Source organism: Tiliqua scincoides, chromosome 6, assembly GCF_035046505.1.
Source record: "Tiliqua scincoides isolate rTilSci1 chromosome 6, rTilSci1.hap2, whole genome shotgun sequence".
NCBI lineage: Eukaryota > Metazoa > Chordata > Lepidosauria > Squamata > Scincidae > Tiliqua > Tiliqua scincoides.
This window is the reverse complement of record NC_089826.1, coordinates 66,237,508-66,252,597: the sequence shown is the minus strand read 5'-3', so window position 1 is coordinate 66,252,597 and position 15,090 is coordinate 66,237,508. Positions and strand designations below refer to the sequence as shown.

General features: G+C 42.7%; 1 protein-coding gene across 1 annotated transcript in view; it reads right to left on the bottom strand.

Annotated features, from left to right (window-relative positions):
- The window catches only part of CLOCK (clock circadian regulator), a 54,521-nt gene extending 39,654 nt beyond the window's left edge, over positions 1-14,867 (bottom strand). Inside the window, exon 1 of the mRNA XM_066631745.1 lies at positions 14,780-14,867. The gene's annotated coding sequence lies outside the window, so the exon portion shown is untranslated. The remainder of the gene's footprint in view (positions 1-14,779) is intronic.
- Between the last annotated feature and the right edge of the window lie 223 nt (positions 14,868-15,090).

Below are 15,090 nucleotides of genomic sequence, written 5' to 3'. Positions count from 1 at the left end.
AAGTTTGCAGACAACACCAAACTTTTCTGAGTGGTGAAAACCAGAAAAGATTGTGAAGAGCTCCAGAAGGATCTCTCCAAACTGAGAATGGGCAGCAAAACAGCAGATGCGTTTCAATGTAAATAAATGTAAAGTTATACACATTGGGGCAAAGAATCAAAATTTTACATATAGGCTAATGGGTTCTAAGCTATCTGTGACAGATCAGGAAAGAGATCTTGGGGTACTGGTGGACAGTCTGCTGAAGGTATCAACCCTGCTTAAAACAACAGTAATAGAGGCTGCTTAAAACAACAGTAATAGAGGCCCAGCAGAGGTGTATACCGCAAAGAAAGAAGGGTTCCACTAAATCCAGGAGAGTGCCCGCATGGCTAACCAGCCAAGTTAGAGAGGCTGTGAAGGGCAAGGAAGCTTCCTTCCGTAAATGGAAGTCTTGCCCTAATGAAGAGAATAAAAAGGAACATAAACTGTGGCAAAAGAAATGTAAGAAGGTGATAGGGGAGGCCAAGCGAGACTATGAGGAACGCATGGCCAGCAACATTAAGGGGAATAATAAAAGCTTCTTCAAATATGTTAGAAGCAGGAAACCCGCCAGAGAAGCGGTTGGCCCTCTGGATGGTGAGGGAGGGAAAGGGGAGATAAAAGGAGACTTAGAGATGGCAGAGAAATTAAATGAGTTCTTTGCATCTGTCTTCACGGCAGAAGACCTCGGGCAGATACCGCTGCCCGAACGGCCCCTCCTAACCGAGGAGTTAAGTCAGATAGAGGTTAAAAGAGAAGATGTTTCAGACCTCATTGATAAATTAAAGATCAATAAGTCACCGGGCCCTGATGGCATACACCCAAGGGTTATTAAGGAATTGAAGAATGAAGTTGCAGATCTCTTGACTAAGGTATGCAACTTGTCCCTCAAAACAGCCACGGTACCAGAAGATTGGAGGATAGCAAATGTCACGCCTATTTTTAAAAAGGGAAAGAGGGGGGACCCGGGAAACTATAGGCCGGTCAGCCTAACATCCATACCGGGTAAGATGGTGGAATGCCTCATCAAAGATAGGATCTCAGAACACATAGACGAACAGGCCTTGCTGAGGGAGAGTCAGCATGGCTTCTGTAAGGGTAAGTCTTGCCTCACGAACCTTATAGAATTCTTTGAAAAGGTCAACAGGCATGTGGATGCGGGAGAACCCGTGGACATTATATATCTGGACTTTCAGAAGGCATTTGACACTGTCCCTCACCAAAGGCTACTGAAAAAACTCCACAGTCAGGGAATTAGAGGACAGGTCCTCTCGTGGATTGAGAACTGGTTGGAGGCCAGGAAGCAGAGAGTGGGTGTCAATGGGCAATTTTCACAATGGAGAGAGGTGAAAAGTGGTGTGCCCCAAGGATCTGTCCTGGGACCGGTGCTTTTCAACCTCTTCATAAATGACCTGGAGACAGGGTTGAGCAGTGAAGTGGCTAAGTTTGCAGACGACACCAAACTTTTCCGAGTGGTAAAGACCAGAAGTGATTGTGAGGAGCTCCAGAAGGATCTCTCCAGACTGGCAGAATGGGCAGCAAAATGGCAGATGCGCTTCAATGTCAGTAAGTGTAAAGTCATGCACATTGGGGCAAAAAATCAAAACTTTAGATATAGGCTGATGGGTTCTGAGCTGTCTGTGACAGATCAGGAGAGAGATCTTGGGGTGGTGGTGGACAGGTCGATGAAAGTGTCGACCCAATGTGCGGCGGCAGTGAAGAAGGCCAATTCTATGCTTGGGATCATTAGGAAGGGTATTGAGAACAAAACGGCTAATATTATAATGCCGTTGTACAAATCGATGGTAAGGCCACACCTGGAGTATTGTGTCCAGTTCTGGTCGCCGCATCTCAAAAAAGACATAGTGGAAATGGAAAAGGTGCAAAAGAGAGCGACTAAGATGATTACGGGGCTGGGGCACCTTCCTTATGAGGAAAGGCTACGGCGTTTGGGCCTCTTCAGCCTAGAAAAGAGACGCTTGAGGGGGGACATGATTGAGACATACAAAATTATGCAGGGGATGGACAGAGTGGATAGGGAGATGCTCTTTACACTCTCACATAATACCAGAACCAGGGGACATCCACTAAAATTGAGTGTTGGGCGGGTTAGGACAGACAAAAGAAAATATTTCTTTACTCAGCGCGTGGTCAGTCTGTGGAACTCCTTGCCACAGGATGTGGTGCTGGCGTCTAGCCTAGACGCCTTTAAAAGGGGATTGGACGAGTTTCTGGAGGAAAAATCCATTATGGGGTACAAGCCATGATGTGTATGCGCAACCTCCTGATTTTAGGAATGGGTTAAGTCAGAATGCCAGATGTAGGGGAGAGCACCAGGACGAGGTCTCTTGTTATCTGGTGTGCTCCCTGGGGCATTTGGTGGGCCGCTGTGAGATACAGGAAGCTGGACTAGATGGGCCTATGGCCTGATCCAGTGGGGCTGTTCTTATGTTCTTATGTAACCCAATGTGTGGTGGCAGTGAAGAAGGTTAATTCCATGCTTGGGATTATTAGAAAAGGTATTGAGAATAAGACGGCTAATATAATAATGCCATCGAACAAATCAACAGTAAGGCCACACCTGGAGTGTTGCATCCAGTAGATCCTTATCTACTGTTTTTGAAAGGCACCTTCAGCTTCGAAAGTCTTTGCCACGTTACCTGCTATATGAGACAAATAACTCCATCTGACGCACAAAATCAAAGCCACTAAACTCTAATTATCCCATTCTAAATGAAAGATCAGTTAAGAGGATATGTCAAGCAATACAGATTGCTAAGCAGATGATTCTCCAAGCTCAAGAGTCCTCCAAACCTTTCAACTATGCTCTGCTAAGAAATATTGGTTTAAATTGGTTCTGAGAAACAAGGGAGACCATTGGCATACCTAGTAGGTGGGCAAGAAAACGGCTACTTGCCAGTCAGACATTAATTAGGGACCGCTAGCTAACACCCATAAATCTTATCCAGGGCCACAGTCTAAACACACAAAGAGAGATCTATCTTTAAATACAAGACACACTGAACAGCTCTCTGTTGAAAATTGTATGCGTGCGTTTATATATAAACAAAAAAACCTTGAAAATGTATGAGCAATATCTACAAAAGACTCAGAAACTAGAAGAGGTCTGCATGTTTTCCAGCAAACAGAAGCAAGGTACCTACACTGTACCCTGACCTTTCCAGATATCCCTAATCCTTAATTCCTTATACCCAGTACATATTTTTACCAATACATTTATGAAAACCTACTAAGGTGATAAGACATTTTGAGAAGATCTATAGCTGCATCTCAGAGTGTATGACACAGTCAAACAGTGATAGTTAGATAGGCATTTGCAAAGTATAACAATAGAAATCCATCCTGGTTCAAGTTACCCAGAATAAAATATGAGACCTCCATCTGAAACATCCTTTTTACCATAAACCACTTCACACTTTTGAGGTCTAAAATCCTTCTAGTGTCTCCCAAAACACCTCTAAGGAATGCTTTTTGGGCTATACCTCTCATCTGCAGAAGACTGTGTTGAATGCTCTTAGGGGTACTGGTGCACTTTTCCAGATTGCTTCAACATGGGAAAGGGATGAACAAATTCAGGAGAGAGGGGAAAAGGGAGTACACAAACTCAAGGCACATTCTCAAGCCTCTAAACCAGTGGTTTTCAGCCGGGTGTGCCGCGAATGGGCATCAGGTGTGCCATGAGGTCAGAGACAGGCAGCAGCAGCACCACATGGGGAAAAGAGGCTGCCTGGAGCCCTGTGCAGCAGCACAACTAAAAGAATTGGTCAGCAAAGGGGCTGGAAGGGGTCACTTTGTGCCTCACACTGCACACTTAGAAGTGGCCAGAAGCTGCTGCATTGTGCCTCACACTGGACTTAGTACTGTGCTTGGCACATACCTGCTTCCCATTCCTACTCCTCACCAGAAGTACTGCAGTTCTTGTAGCAACCTCCTGGAGACCTAAAAGCAGAATAGTTTCTGCTTTCAGAATGTGGTTCTGTGTGCACAGTGCACATGAGTGAATCACATTTCTAAGGAGATCCCTAAACTTATTAGACAGGGATAGATTTGTAATTTAAAATAATGGAAGTTAGACGGAATAATGTAATAATTTAATTGCATTAATTATGTTAATTGAATTGAATTTATTAATTGTAATGCAATTAAAAACTGATGGTGTGCCTTGACAATTTTAGCATCTTGTGCTGTGAATTGAAAAAGGGTTGAAAATCACTTCTCTAAAACATGGTTTGGACAACTGATTTCACTAGACTGCACCAGTTGCTTGGCATTAGTGCTGGGTTTCTCTTGGGCAACTTTTGAAAGAAAGACAAGCTCATGCCAGTGCATGTTTTGCCAGTTCTACAAGTCTGTCTATGTCTGTTTATACATATGCAATAACCAGGTATTCAGCTGGTAATACGGATAGGCGTGAAATACAAAATATCTCCAAACACTGTCATAACTTGTATAGTTACTACAGGACCTGGGTGTAGACCCAGAGCAGCTGTAAATATTTTATTGATAAGAACAACAAAGACATATATCCACCTAACGTTATGAAGATCTTACATTATGGCACCACAATTATTTTCCAAGAGCTTCTGGCAAGATGTAAGTAACAGTTTCTCGACAACCTGGCTTTCAACAACTACAAAGCAAATAAGCAACAATAAAGCAATTTTCAAACAAAAATTTGTTCTACTTCCTAAAATAAAGTCTCAATAACAAATTATAATTTTTGCAGCATCCACTTTCCATACCTGAAGAATTTTAACCTAGATCATTGCAAAGGTTTTACAGCAGAAGTTCCCAAACTGGTGTGTTGCGTCACCCCAGCCAGAGAAGTTCTTTCTCTGCCCCCTTAAGGAGCTTCACGATGCGATGCAATGAAGAAGTGCTTTGTGTGCGATTATGTCTCAATGTTCCAACCATTGGGAAGCCTTCTGGAGGGCTATGCAGGGCTCCCTGCACCTCTGGAGGCTGCAGCAGCCCTATGTTAGTGAAAATAAGTAAAAAGCATCCCCCTCAGTAATGAGATCCTTGGGATTGCCTCACTGCCTTGGCCCCTCCCCCAAAAAAACTTATTTAGAGTTAATCTCCCTAGAACAGTGTTTCTCAAACGGTGGGTCGGGACCCACTAGGTGGGTTGTGAGCCAATTTCAGGTGGGTCCCCATTCATTTCAATATTTTATTAAACTTGATGCTACCACAGTATGTGACTGCATTTGGGGAAATGTTACAGACCTGTACTTTTAATAAGCTTCTTTTAACTATGAAAGTATATGGGACTTACTCCTGGGTAAGTGTGGGTAGGATTGCAGCCTAGAATTGTGAAAAATTTTCCTGCTTGATGATGTAACTTCTGGTCATGACTTATTATGAAGAAGAGAAGTAGAATTCCCGTGGGTCCTGACAGATTCTCATTATAAAAAGTGGATTTCAGTGCTAAATGTGTGAGAACCACTGCCCTAAAGGTTTGAGGACCACTGATCATGCTATTTGTATATACAGTAACTCCATCACATATTCCCTTTTAACAGGAAAAAATAGGTAGAGACAAAATTCCAACATAAATGTCTATATTGATGTGCAATTCTTGACCCTGACATTTTCAAGGAGAAGAAACTAGTTGGTGAAAATCTGAGTCAAAACTCCTCCAGCAATCTGTACAGGGATTGCTCACTGATTCACAGTGATACTTTCCTATGACCTTGCCCTCAAATGTGATTTTTCATATACCATCACTTTTGCTTAGCTATCACAGGATGTCTAGTACTTAAAAGGGTTGTCAAAGTGCAAAGTTTCCAATCCCTCATCATAACAGTTCCACCAGGTCTGCCCAGGTCTATAACTGGAGTTACTATGTATTTGTGAGCCAATCCTATCCAACTTTCCAGCACTAACAACACAGCCGTGCCAATGGGACATGTGCTGCATCCTGCAGTGGTGGGGGGCAGTCATTGAGGCCTCTCAAGGTAAGGGAATATTTGTTCCCTTACCTCGGAGCTGCACTGTAGCTGCATTGGTACTGGAAAGTTGGATAGGACTGGGTCCTAAATTATACAGGCCAGAGGTACTCATCCTAGCAATGTTTACCTGCAGGCACCAAAGTGAGTATCCTTGCTGTAGTCTCTAAAATCTAAAAGTCATTAAATTCCCAAAACTATGTGAAGCTTCTAGCAGCTTTACAAATTTCTATAATGTTTTATAGCAGCAATTTTCAGACTGATGGTTTGTGACCCACCAGAGGAACCAGAAGCTGGCTCTGCTCCAATGGCAGCAACAGCGCTACAGCGATTGCAGTACTGCCTCTACCAAGGGGCTTATTCCTTACCTGGGAGGCAATGCTGGCCTCCTGTAGTATCCTGGAGGCTCACAGTCCTGTCTGATGTCCTCCATGGCTGCTGTAAACAGCCCTTATCTCAGATCAGTAACTACTTCTGGTTTTTGCACAAAAACCAGAAATAGCTGTTGATCAAAGATAAAGGCTGTTTACAACAGCCACGGAGAACATCAGAAGGGGTTGCAAGCCTCCAGGACCCTGCAGGAGGTCAGCACTGCCTCCCAGGTAAGAAACATGTCCCTTGGTAGTGACAGCACTGCGATCACTGCAGCACAGTCACTGCCCCCCAAAGAACCACTTACCTGGTTCCCAACTCCCTGTAGGGATCTGGAAATCACTGTTTTATAGTCATCTTCATATTATTTCAATCACATTTCTTATTTTCATTCTTACGGTATTGGTACCCAAAGATCAGGCACTTTTAAAAACATGATCAACATCCAGGAAAAAGGTTTTATTTTACGTCCATGTAAAACAGGCAAAGATGAGAAGAGTTTCATTTTTCAAACTGAATCCACTTATTCATTTGCTTACATTTCCATGAGTCTCAGTTGACTAAATATACATTGTCAAAAAATGGTGATTGTCAGCTAAGTACTAGAATTCCAAACAAGAACAACATTTACTTTTAAAAATGTGAACTTAGATTTTTATACATCATAATAGTTAACTGTTGATCAGAAAAAATGCTATTAATTTCAACATTACTGCTTTGGAGTAAGGAGGAGGAGGACTACTTAGGGCTTCAGGAGTTCTTCCCAAATATAAAGTAAGAATCAGAGAATTACACTAGAACTGAATATGTGACTTGGAGTCAAACCTAAATTACTATTTTCACTCTGCATAATTAAAGAGAAATATCTGAGATGTAATTAAAATAAAGTACAGCTTCTTCAAAATAAATGTACCTGTGCCTGCACACATGCCCATGCATGACAGCACACGCCTGCACATACATACACATGCATTGGCAGGCACCACACTTTCCTTATCCTCCTCCTTTCTTTCCACCTCAGCTGCCATGGCTTCTTGTAAGGTTTCAAGCCAGGAGGATCCTGGGAGTAGATCCTTTCTAATGCAAGAAACACCAGAGAAGGAATGGCAGAGGCCCTTCCCTCCCCCCCCCCCCACAAGTGTTCAGGAGACAATTCAGGAAAAGGATCACAGTGGCAGCAAAGCTGGAGGAGGTGGTAAGGCATTTGCCACCTCTCCCATCCACTCTTCAAAGCAACATTTTGAGCAGACACTTGGGCCACCCCATTTGTATATAATACACATATTATATATCCATGAAATACAACCAAACCTAGCCAAGAATAAATCAAATTGTATCAAATTCTTCCAAAACAGAATGTTAGAAACTTATTCCTTTCAGATACTTTTAATTTATATCTAACCATTTGTATTTTAAACGTAGAACATGATTCAACAACCTACTGCAGATGTAAACACAAACAGGGCCAAATCAAGTTAAGCAGAAAGTTAACTACATCGGCACAAGGGATGGGAAATGCAGAACTGAAATTCTGTCTGATTTCAGAGAAATGACATTCTGATGATACATAAATCAATATTTTCTCTCTTGCATTTCACAACATAAAGAGAAACAGCGCAACACTATCATATCATCAGGATGCAGTTTGTATGAAGGTTTGCCCCATTTTTTGTTTTTTTGCTAGCTGGCTGTCTCTTTCAATTACTATCATCCAATAGAATGTAATTGGAAATGGAGAGGGCATCAGAAACTAATTTCCCCAGTTCATAAGTTTCCAAGTCTGACAAGGAATGTTCATTTTCATTAGTAAACAAAATAAATCTTCAGATCTTAGGTCATACTTTTGGAAGAGCTGATGAAAAATAGTATATAAATACTGTAAATAAATACAATTACCAGCTCAGAACCTTGACTAAAATAACTTAATAGGTCATTCCTCCTTTCTGGTTACTGCAGTTTTTTCTACACCGGTCTTTCAAAATAGTTTAGGAGTGGGATGCGAGAAGTATGTCCAATTATCCCAATTATTATTTCTTTCCTTTTAAGAGTCGAGCAGCACAAAGGAACATGCTGTAACTTCAGGCATCTTTGAAAAGTAAACAGCTAGTCAACACACATACAAGAAATCATCACAGTGGTACAAGATATCTGGAGTTCAGCCGGCCACTAAAGGGCCCGATCCAATAGTTGCCAGAGCCAGCGGCACGCATGTATGTTCTATCTTAGCTAGCACAGCATCCTTCATGGCTGTTACCTACTACTGCCTCCCATCCTATATCCCTGCTTCTGGTCACCTGTATAATGGGTTGAATATTTTGCCATAGATAAGCATTTCTCTATGTTTGTCTTCCCCGCCGTACCACTTCGCTTAGTCCACCTATTGGAAGTACCAACTGAAAACTGGCAATGATGTCATCATCAGTTACTTCCAGACTGGGAGGCCAGTGTGACAAACACCATGTGACAAACACCAGTACAAGGATAAGGGCCGAAGGCATTTTTGAGCACATGAAAAGTGCACACTAAAGCTCTGGCTGCCAAGTTGAGCCTCGCATTGTTTGTCACATCACTTCTGGACCTCTAGCCCAAAGTTTGGGTATGTGGGTATGACATTACCTGGTCCCGTTTTCTAGGAAATTATGTTGTAAAGCCTAATCACCATGTCAATAATAAATACGGAACTTAGAAAGGGTTATGGATTCCTGCAGAATCCAAGTAGTCACATGCACAGTCTAAACTTTAACCGATACCATCTGCTGATCACTGGGAACAATTTCCCCATATCCTCTCCATGACTATCCATGACTCTTGTTTGGATATACAGGCAAGGATGGCTGATATCCTAAGCCTAATTTCTGAACTTTCCACAAGCACAGAAAAGATTTGCTTCATTTGAAATAATTAACATTGAGAAAATATCAGGCAATTAGTAAAGCATGCCTTTCACTTTGTTCTTCAGAGCAATATAACTGTTGACATAATTTAGTTGGATATAACTATGGAAACTCTACTATGGATTGTGTTCTCTGTAGATCAAAATTTTGTAACAAGCATGTCTGAATTGTTCAATTAATACTTCAAAAATACTTCTTGTGAGTGAGGGAATCAAAGATCCCTTGAATTTATGCCAAACAACTACCCTGCTTATTTTATACTATATTGTCATGTATCACCTAGGACTGGCCAGGATAATGCTAAGCAGGAAGGAAGAAAGAGCAAGTTGTGCTTCTCATAGCAACACAGTTGAATTCAAGCCCACCTAGCTTCTGACTTTTTAATCTGAGACCAATTCTGCAGAAAGCTTTCCTCCTGACTGTGCTCTGGGCATTAGTGGAGTACTGGTAAATTTGAAAGTGCAGGGGCTTGTTATGACACTCCCCACAATCAGGCCCCATTAAGATAAAAACAATTTTTCATTAGAATTTTCTTCTCCCAACTCTTATTTCTAGTTTGAAATGCATACTTCATTTAAAAATCTAGCTCATTTGGAATGAGCTAGAATGGGAATGGAACCCATGGGAATGGAATCCATGTTGGAATGGGCTGCAATAGTGATTTTCAACCCAGTGATTTTCAACCTTCTTCATCTCATGGCACACTGACAAGGTCACTAAAATTGTCAAGGCACACCATCAGGTTTTTCACAATTGACAAGGCACATCATGCTGCCAGTGGAGGGCTCACATCCCCACTGGCCCTACTAATAAATTACCTTTCCCCAAATTCCACTGGCACACCTGTGGACCACTTGTGGTGCACACCAGTGTGCCACGGCACAGTGGTTGAAAATGGTTGGTTTAACCAAATGTACAAAAATTGAGACAATATTTTTAAAATATCCCCAGTTAATATAAAGGTGCACCACACTGCTTGTTTATGTACATTTACTGATAAATAGGTCCCACTGAATTCAAACCCTTATGTAAAATTGCAAAATATTACAGCCTAAATGTAAAATGAGATATGTAGTCTCTCAGGTAAGATGATGGCATAGACATTAACATATGCCTCTAGAGAAATTGCTGATTGTCCGTGCTGAACTTGACACTTCTCAACTAAAGGCTTTATAAAAGAAAATTTAAAAAACTTTCAAAGGCAGTATCAGAGCACTCCTGAAGATGATGTCACTATTCTGCTGTAGTAGGTCCCAAAGCTCTGCTCCCCTCCCAGCTACTAATAGTGCAGTCTTCTACACAAGACTATTACAAATGCAGAATCTATCTCACATCAAATTTGAAACGGCTTGTTGCTCTTTAAAGCTAGAAGAAATAAGGTCATGCATGTAAGCCCTCATTCTGCATGAGGTATAAATACAGAATATAACTACAGTGGCTGCATGTGTAACTCGATTCCCACCCAGATAATTTCAACTTGCAAAAAGCAACAAAATCTATTGTAATTTTGCAGTTCTCAGAAAGTCTGGTTTAATGTAGAAGAACTGAAAAAATTGCCTGAAATATTTCCTCTAGCAAGCATGTATTTGGTAGTGTTTACAAGGCATAACTCGCAGTGTGCTGGGACACTATCAGAAAGCAGGTGATTATTCTGATACTTCAAGTGTTTCACAACAATATTCTAGGGGAATATACCAGGACAAGAAAGCTGACACCTGTTCTCTTAAAACTTCTCATTTGTTTGAATTCCTTCTTACAACTATGTTTATTAGATTTTCAAAGGTGAATACTGCAATATTGTGAAAACTGTTATATAACTTCATAAGAGTAATTTGTAATACAGAAACGTATAGGTCAGTCTGATGAGGTGTGCAGATAAAAATAAAGCAAGGGTTAAAGAAAGTTAACAATATAAATGTTTCATAATATGTTCCACTTGATAAAACAGCAATTACAGGCATGCCCCATATCCACGGGTGTTCCGTTCTGCAACTCTGTGGCTACGTGAAACCGCGGATATAGGCAAATGCCTCACCCCCAGCTTCTGAGGCCAAGGGGAGTTCTGCACATCTCACCTCCACAGGATCCTCTGAGCCCAGCAGTTTTTAAAAAATGCAACTTCCGGTTTCTTCGTGAAACCCAAAGTGATGTTTTTAATGCCTCCTAATGCCTTATAAGGCATTAAAAACATCACTTCTGGTATCACAGAGAAAAGGAGAAACCAGAAATTGCATATTTTTAACTGCTGGGCTCAGAGGACACTCTGGAGGGAAGGGAAGCAGAGTTGCCCTCACCTCCAAAGGGGGCACACGTAGGGGCCCACAGCCCTGATTCACAGATAAGTGAATCCACAGATACAGGAGGCCCCCCCTTATTCCACTATTATTATATATCTATAATATATATAATTATACATATTTACAGTGTAATCCTGAGCATGTTTACTCAGAAGTAAGTACCACTATATTCAGTAGACATTACCTTTATGATCACCTAGGTGGCTGTGAAATGACGACATCATCAAATCCAGGTTTCTTAGCATCAAATCTTGATGCTTGTGTGTGTTCTGAATTTACTCCTTCAAAGAAAGTAAGTGTGTGTAAGTGCACAAGTGTTCATATACTGTAGTAATCGGAATTTGGGAACAGTGAAATTTAGAGGTGTCAGGGGATTGTTTTCCTTTGTCGGTAATCACCTGCCTGCATATTTGCTAAGGTCTGAACTTGGGCACTGCCAACACCCTAGCCATTTTGCAAGCCTGCAACCTGCCACCTCTTGTATTTTTAACAAACTTTCTTTACAGTGTAGCTCTTTACCTCCCTGTGGTTGATTGAACTCAGTCAGAACCCTGCCTCAGTCTCCTTGACTTTTGGTTATTGGCTAGATTTTGGAGTTTGCCATGTACCTGAGAGAGAGGCTTCCAGGATAGCCTCTTTGCCTGATGTTGTCTTCATGATCGCTGTGGAGTACCGATCTTTAATAAGTTTAATAAAGACTTCAATCTACAAAAGATTGTAGCATAGCACAGAATAAGGAGGAAAAGTGGTACATCAGATTTGCTGTCAAAGGAAGGAGCGGTGTATTTTGCCTCTATTCTGACCTGCACAGTTTTCTGGCTGCTTTGCAATTTTGCAACACTGTGTTCTTATAGCTCTTAAAATACAGTGCATTGAAAGGCAAAGTTTTTCTATACTTAGATAAAGCAAGGTAATTTTTTTGTTTAATAAAAATATACAGAAACAATTATATATTTGGGTCCAGTGGTTGGTCAAGAAACACTTGATATTGTAGGAGTGTTGAATTTAACCTGGTGCAAACTTGATTAGTATGTCATTGAGAAACTAATGGAAAATGAGCAAGTCTAAGCATTCTGATGGAAAAGTAGATGATAGGTGTAATAAATAAAAGCATTACTACAAGTTTCAACAGTACATATTGCAATAGAAAACTGCAATATTGTATAGATAAGTAAAAAGCAAAAACTAAATAAACTAAGCCCATAAAAAGTGTTACCAATGTGTCAAAGTGAGATAATTTTAACAATGAGTTGAACAATGAGACAATTTTAATAGCAAGCAACTATTACTGTGGCTGAATTGCCAACTTCAGGTTTATATTTAAGGTCCAACATAGTCTTTCTATATGAACACCTGTAATCTCACAGATGACTATTCTCTTACAACTCAAGACCCAAAGCTACAAAAACACCCATAAGTTTGTTCTGCAAGCAAGTTTATGCTGCACATATTACAAGCAAGATAACCAAGCATAGTTTATAAAATTATGCACAAAAACGCCTATTTTCCAGGAGTTACAGTATAGAGTTCTGCACTGAAAAGAAGCTACAAGTATCATCAACCAAAACAAAAAGCTTGCCTACAATTCTTTGTATAACATATTGGTCCAATCCTAAACTTGTTTAAGAAAATCTCTCTATATTCAACAGAACTTGCTTCTACAGGATTTACTTAGTATGTTTAGAATTACAGCCTATATTGCATATTATTTAGTAAAGAAAAAAAATCAAAACATGCCAGAGACTTAAGATATTATTCTGTATTGCCTATCCACTATAGAAAGTACACAATGCAGATCACAAAATTATCACGTACACGTATGTATGTATGTATGTATGCATTATTAACAGTATTTACATACTGTTTTTCAACAAAAAGTTCACACAGCAGTTTACAGACAAAGTCAAATAACCACACACACAGTGCGGCCATATAACAAAAGACAAGACAATACAACTGAACAAAAAGAAATTACTGATTTCCACCATTATAAAACTAACTGGGAGTCTTGCAGCTGGTTTGACACTCACTCCTCAGGGCTGAAAAGGGCGAGGAAAGGGTCATGGCCAAGGCAGACAACAATGAAGGAATGCGTGCACTGAAAGTTGCTCCAATGCCCTAGATTCCCCTCATAAACAAGCGGAGAGGAAACCCCTCCCCGCCTGCATCATCATCATCAGTATTCAAATATGGCTGGAGGGTCGCTATCCTTCCCGCCACCATCATCATCACCAGCGGCCCCCCCAACCTGCCCCCTAGAAATGCCTGCTCACACTATCTCTTGGGGGAGGGGGGAGACACACACTTCACTTTTGACAGCAGAAGTGAAACGCCAGGGAACTTACACACACACTCTCACTCTCTCTCTCTCTCTCTCTGTGTCCCACTCAAGGGGGGAATAGAATGGGGGCAGCCAGTCACCCACAGTGCTGGGAAGAGCCCAATCCTGTGCATGTTTACTCAGAAGCAAGTCCCAATATAGTCAAGTGGTTTTACTCCCAGGTAAGTGTGGCAGCCTGGGATTGCTGCCTGATAGCCCAATCCTATGCCTGTCTACTCTGAAGTAAGCCTCAATATTATCAATAGGGCTTACTCCCAATCCAATACAGGTCTACTCAGAAGTACGTCCCGATATAGTCAATGGGTCTAACTCCCAGGTAAGTGTGGATAGGATTGTAGCCTGACAGCCTAATCCTATGCATGTCTACTCAGAAGTAAACCCCACATACTCAATGGGGCTTACTCCTACGTAAGTGAGGAGAGGATTGCATCCTGAGAGCCAAATCCTATGCCTGTCTCCTCAGAAGTAAATCCCATTAGAGTCAATGGGCTTACTTCCAGGTAAGTGTAGCTAAGCCTGCAGTCTGGAAGCCCAAGCCTTGCGTGTCTACTCAGAAGCAAGTCCCACTGCCGTCAACGGGACTTACTCCCAGGTAAGCGTGGGGAGGGCGGCAGCGAATGCCGCCTCGGACCCCGTTATGAAACACCGGGCGGATGCTGCCCGCGCCCGCCTCGCCCCGCGCCGCGCCGGAGCGGCGAGGACGGGAGTGGCCGCCCGGCAGGGAAGGGCTCCCCAGAGGCCCCTGGCTGGCGGGCGCCCGACGCGGGTCACACGAGGCCTCCCCGAGAGGAGGGCGAGGCGAGACACAGCCGCCGGAGCGCCCCGCGCCCAGCCCTCAGCGTGGAGGCGCCGCTGCCCCCGCGCGCGCAGAGCGAGGGTCCTTACGCGCTGGCGCTGCAGCTCCTCCTCGGCCGGCCCCGCGACGCTTCTCCTCAGCTCCACAGCACCAGGCCGAGGGACCCCTTCGCCAGCGCGCATGCGCGGGCCGCGCGCTTACCGGCAAAACAGCAGCGGCTGCCGCCAAGCCCGGCAGGGTCTCTCGCTCTCCCGCACTGCGCGTGCGCGTCATGACAGGGGCAGCCGCAGCGGCACAGCCTCCGCCAGCCCTGTGTTTCCCTCGTCGCTACTGCGCACGCGTGGCAGCCTCGTCGCGCAAGGCCAGCTGCTGGTGATTCCCCTCCTTCGTCAGGAGCGGC